The 6,455-nt window shown below is 29.1% G+C and overlaps 1 long non-coding RNA gene across 20 annotated transcripts; it reads left to right on the top strand.

Annotated features, from left to right (window-relative positions):
• Positions 1-184: 184 nt before the first annotated feature.
• On the top strand, positions 185-6,243 carry LOC132946099 (uncharacterized). 20 transcript variants are annotated; one of them, XR_009664658.1, is made up of 9 exons: positions 185-291; positions 557-654; positions 746-824; positions 967-1,078; positions 2,428-2,557; positions 2,749-3,002; positions 3,080-3,391; positions 3,911-4,406; positions 4,558-6,243. It is a non-coding gene; the product is annotated as an uncharacterized LOC132946099 (long non-coding RNA). The 20 variants fall into 20 exon arrangements; XR_009664667.1 differs by having other exon boundaries at positions 270-654; positions 2,703-2,801; positions 2,886-3,002; XR_009664665.1 differs by having other exon boundaries at positions 272-654; positions 2,724-2,801; positions 2,886-3,002.
• The last annotated feature ends 212 nt before the right edge of the window (positions 6,244-6,455 follow it).

Below are 6,455 nucleotides of genomic sequence, written 5' to 3'. Positions count from 1 at the left end.
AACACAGATTGGTCTGGTTAATGCTTATAGTTTATACTACATAATTTTTTTTGGAATGAAATAATGAGTGGTGATAGCTGATAGTATATGATAATCGATTTGATAAAAAAAAAATGCAGTGATTATAGGCGTGTTTTCGCGGTGGTAACCACAGTGGGTTATAAACGGTCCTGCAGCGGGTCGCCAAAGTGGTAACGAAAGCAAAAGATTTGCCGTTTACTGATACCAACGGAATACTGAATAGATAAGATTTCATTGACAAAGTAAACAGTTCGTGCTGCAAACTGCAAAGTAAATTGTAAACATGACAAATATATAATATTATATTATTATATAATATATATATATTTTGTCATGATTGTAAATTATAAATTTACCTATAACTAACATGACTATTATAATATTATAATTAAATAATATAATACGATAATATACAGTCATACATATAGCCTAGTTAATTGTTATACGAATATTCGCAATGAAATAGTTAATGTTAATTATATAATGTATTCGGCAAAACGTCGTGAAAAGTATTGTTTATAATATTTATAACTAGAGAGCGGAGAGAAGAAATGCGGACGACAATCGACATGATTCCGGCGTTGAGGAAGAGCATATTATTTAAGAATATTTATTTTAAAAATACCTAGTTTGGTAAGTACCATAAAAATAATGGTAGGGATACTTATATAATTTAATATAGATGTTAATAAAAATAATATAACCGTTTTTATTTGTCTTATAGTAGAATATTCGAATACCTATGACACATTCACAATTGAATTCAAAATAATTTTCAAAAATAATGAATAATTATTTAAAAGGTAACCGTATAAAAAAATTGAAATTGTTAAGGTTCAATCGGGTTCAATTTACGATAAAGAAATGTTAGTTTGTTATTATCGGATATCGTAGAGGTCTTATTAACTATAATTAATCAACTGTTATATTTATTCTTATTTTTAGTCAAATAATGTTTGTCCTGGACGGCGTGCATCTCAAATGGAAGAGATAAATTTGTTTGAAATCGGTGAAAGTGACAGATCTTCGAGTCCAGAACAGATGGATTATGACGAGGGTAAGTTTTTTCATGTGTAGGTTTGAATTGTCATATTATTAAATCTGTATGAATGACAAATGTACATTATACAAGTTTAATAGTGTATATTATGTAGCTAACAATTTCAGTTATGACTCTGTGAGCGTAGATAATAATAGAAACAGACTGCACTTTCACTACCATGTAGTAATCTGATTTGATGTTATTTGCATGGGTATAACAGATTAGAAAATACGTAGTTTAAATAAAATGCATATTTTCCAAATCGGTGGACAGGGACTTTACCACTAGATTACTCCCTATGGGGTCACTTCAAAACGGTTGTGTATGTCAATCCACCTACGTGTCTTCTTGATTTGAAAAACAAAATAATATTGCAGCACGTACCTAATCAAATTATTTCTGCTATTAACCGAAAATTTTTAATTTGTATTGAATGTTGTTTACAGCACCATGGTGCACAGTTTAAACAATTTGTTAGATAAATAAAACTTTTAGGAATAAAAAAAAAATCAATGTTTCTATTTTTATTTTACGTATTTATTATTAATTATTATTAACTACGTATTTTATAATCTGTTATACCCATGAAAATAACATAAAAGCAGATTACTATAACTCAGCCATTTTTTAACTTAGAAAAGAAATTCAACCACTGAAATTCATTAAAAATTACACAAAAAATAATTTGTTGTCAAAAATATGTCGTGCCATTTAAAAAAAAAAAATTATCGTGCACATGCGCAAAATTAAATGTCACAAAAATAGTCTAATTATTTGAAAATGTGTATAATAATGTTTATTAGTTAGCCAAAAAAGCAGAATTGAAATATAAGAAGCCTGTACATAGTTATTGAGTGTTTCCACTTATCGTGATCACACCGTATATAAATTACTTTATTCACAATAATATCATCAAATATACCTAGTAATATTATACGCTATCTGACCGTCTTTGCTCAGAATCGTTTTTTCTTATACATTGATATTTTATCATTGAATTCAAATTTAACACCATCCATAACAATGACCTACTTGTAACCTACTGTACAGCAGAGCGATATCCACTTGCCCACCTTTTTAAATTTAGTTTACTTTTAAATATGTGTTTTTTATATTTAAGACGATAAAAATATCAGAAATTCAAGATAACGTTTAGTTTACAAATATTAATAAATCTTTAAAGTGATATTTTTATTAAATGGCGCGTCATGGCTATTTAAATATAAAATAAAAATTCAAATATATCATTTTTAATATTTAAAATACTAAATATTATATTGAAATTTTGATACTTGAATCGTCTTAAACACATAAAACCACACATTTATATTATGTAAATTAAATTTCAAAAATAAAAATTTTAGGTTTGTATATTGTTGTGTGAAGCGAGAAACTTTTACACATATAAGATAAGCAATTACGATGAGCCGGGCCAAGGACCAGGCCAATGACGTCACTCGTCTTTTTTCAATTGCTCATAACTTATTGAATAATGTGAGTAGAAACATAAAACCTATACCATTATTCTAAGAATTGAACATTCTTTCATATTAAAAAACTTCAATTATGACATTTATATGTAACTGGTGTGCTAAACTTATGTAGTACACCATGGATTTTGATTATAAACCAAAAGTAGTTACCTTTATTAAGTTATTAGGTATCCATTATCCACTCATTTGCAGATTTTGAAGCTGATGGCAGAAGAGTTAAAAATGACGCAGACTTGTTCTATGTGGTAATATTTCAATTTGTTTCTTTATGTAATCGATTAACCCTTACATGACCTGTATGGTTTTTCCAAAAATACGATAATGATAAGATATTTGAAAGGTACAATAATTGGAGCTGCAGACCACAGTGAATTTATATTGGGCTCATCGGATAATCACCCAATTAATGTAATTGTCAAACATAAGGATCGGAAACCTATGACAAGGTAGTATTTGGTTGTAGTAGATATCTAATGTGGTAAAATTTGTTCATTGTGAAAATATAATTCATATTTTGTTACAGACTGTCATTTTTTAAGAATGTTTTCCTGGCAATCAATGTGCTACATGTCTCCTCTAAGGCGAGAAGCATGAGTTGCTTACCAGCAACAAGTGACGATTCATCAGTGACGAGAAAAAAACATCTATAAGGATGAATGGAATTAAATTGCCTGATTATTGAATCAGGCTTGGTTAACTCATCCTATCTCGAGGCTGGCACTATAAGTGTCTACTATTATGGGACAGTTTATGGACTGAAGGGTGGTAACTTGTGTTCTGTAATGAGAAAAATTACAGAAGTTGGATTTCTTTCTTTGTTGTCCATTGCATACAGGTATAGTGAAATGTTTACCGAAAAAATATTATCCATTTTAGCATAAACAATTAAAATATTAAACAATATTATGGTGAATTTACTTATATATAATTAGCAAGGAACTTCATGCATTTGCATATTCAAAATCTGATTTGATACAAATTAGTCTCGTATGGCATTGCCCTCTGAGGTTCTGCTTATCAAGCACAGTATACTATCATATTACAGACCACATTAAATTCATTAATGTACTTATTCAACAAACCATAGTTTCACTATACTATTTTACTATAAAAAAAATTAAAAATATTTGATCTTACTTCACTTATTATTTGTTTGTACACTAGTATTTAAACATAAGAATACTATTACTTCGCCATATACTCATAGTTATAACACACTATTGAAACTAGTGAATGAAAATTTGGTATGTTGTACGTGTGTAAGATAATTACGATAAACAAAATACAACTATAATATGCTGAATTAAAAAAAAAAATAATAAATAATAATACAACTATCATTTTTTTGTTGCAGAATACCTTAGGTACAAAAGAACAAGCTGACATAGTTGCTACAGTTATTGCAAATTTAAATTGATATTGAGTTTTACTTTGACAAAATGAATGATATTGATGTTTAAAAAGAACATGCTCAAGAATAAGTATAATTGCCAATAGGAATTAAAGTAATTAACTAGAACTTAATATTTATTAGAACAAAACTAATAAAATTAAATTAAAAGCATATAATTATAGAAATATATCACTTTTATTTCGAGATTTCTCACTGGGGCTCAGTATTCATATTTTGTTGTATTCTGGACCGCCCCATGGTGGCGATGTGACTATAACGTTACCCTTTATCTAATTTGCCAGTTTGAAAAAATCTCCAACAACAAACTCAATCTTCTCAAGTACGCCATAAATCGTGGCATTTTGCTTGACCATCACTATCTTGTCTACGTCAATATCTACAGCAATGACTATTACAAATAGAAAATATTACAATTATTAGAAGCCAAAGATAAAAGGTACCTACTTAATGTACTATTAAAAAATAATACAATATATAGGTAGGTACATTATAGACAATTATTACATTTCCGTAATTACAATTTACAATTAAGTAGAAATAATATGTTCACATTTTATTTTCACGTAAACGGTTTTATTTATTTTTAGTGCAAAAAATATTACAGTACCTTTGTCGAACAGTCGGGCTAGCTGGATTATATTTCCGCCGGCGCCGCAAAACGGGTCCACGGCCACTTTCACCCGGTCACATTTTTCTGCCATATGGTAATGTCACTGAGTCTCTCGGGAAAGCTCACTATAAAACCAAACATACGATTATAATATATATCTTTTTTATTTTTAACATGATATGATACATAATATATAATATTTAAATGTTTTTTTATACATGCCCTCGTCCATCAGAATACCTTGGTCGAATTTCGAAAATAAGGCATGTCTCTTTTTCCAATATTTATATGTGCTTGGTCTATGGGCAATATAAAAAAACATTATTTAATTTCTAATTATAACTATGAGTAAATGCACGTACGTGGTGTCCTCGCGGCTGACGGCTTCACGACGCTGTAGATCGGCATTTAAATAAATTATATTGTGGGAATACACATTCAAACTTCAAACTAAAATCTCCAAAATCTTAAACAGAAAAACTATTTAAAATATTTAGTTCATTAAAGAAGGATTATTCAAGGGGTACCAGATTGTCAATGTTTAAAAAATTTGACAAGAGTTAAAATCATAAAAAATTGAAGGGAGGTATTGGCGCCGGCAGACAAATGCAATTTAAAAAACCAAAAAAAAATTAGAAAAAGTACTTCCGAAGGAAAACACAATACGAAGTTTAAACTAAAATGCTCAGATTCTTAAACAGAAAAAACTATTCAAACTAATAATAGGTAGTTCATTAAAGAAGGATTATTCAAAGGGTACCAGATTGTCCATGTTTAAAAAATTTGGCTAGAGTTAAAATCATAAAAAAAAATGAAGGGAAGTGTTGGCGCCTGCAGGCAAATGCATTTTAGAAAACAAAAAAAAATTTAAATAAATTATATTGTGGGAATGCACATTGTAATGATATGCTCACACACCATTATAATAAACTAAAATTTTACAGAATAATAAACAACGGCCAGACTGTCGCTTGTAGAAATCGGTCGCATCAAATAAAACCATTGACAACGACAACTAATAATTCGACACGCACTCATAACAATATTACGTAGGATGAGTGTGACCTTATTTTATGCTGACGCCAAAGAATAATCTAGTTCCCAGGCCCACAAGAAGTTAGTGACAAAGCCACCCTCCACTCTCTGGTCAGCATTCTCGCGTCCGTCCCTTAAACCAGTGCATGAGCACCAACCACTGCAGTAACAACCTCTCAAGTACCAAAGAAAACCGATTTCAACGAGCGACAACTGGACTTCTTATGCAAGCAATAATCAGTGCGTTCGTTAATTCAATCTGTGTATTTGAAGTAGTACTTTATTTTATCTAAAACCAAAAACTCTTAAAATATTGTCTACGAACAACTGCGAATCAGGTAAGGCATATGATATAATATTTCATGTTGATTGCAGTCAATACGTTCTATGTGCTTTTTTCCATAAAATTATATTGTACGGTGTATTTGTTATAATTCTCGAATACACTATCTCGAGAGCCCTCCGAACACCTGGAGGAAAGTAATAGCGTAACTTTACTATTCTAACTTGTACCATTTTAAATTTATTATCGACAGGAGTCGTATTTATATTTTGTTATATGTTATCTAATTTTACGTTATTACAAAGTGGCGCCCAACACAAGTTCAGTTTATTCAGATAAATAAACTGAGAATTGATCAAATACATTTTACAAAATTATATTCGTTATATAAGATTATAATATTTTAATATTAATTTTAAGAATTAATAAAAAAAATTATATTATTAATACAAAAAAATATTAAAAATAAAACTTAGAAAACAATAATAACAAAAAGTGATTTATTTATTAATAAAACATACTAATTTACGATTTACGGTTTAACATAGGTATCATCA

Source organism: Metopolophium dirhodum, chromosome 6 (genome assembly GCF_019925205.1).
Source record: "Metopolophium dirhodum isolate CAU chromosome 6, ASM1992520v1, whole genome shotgun sequence".
Taxonomy (NCBI): domain Eukaryota; kingdom Metazoa; phylum Arthropoda; class Insecta; order Hemiptera; family Aphididae; genus Metopolophium; species Metopolophium dirhodum.
This window is presented reverse-complemented; position numbering and strand designations above follow the sequence as displayed.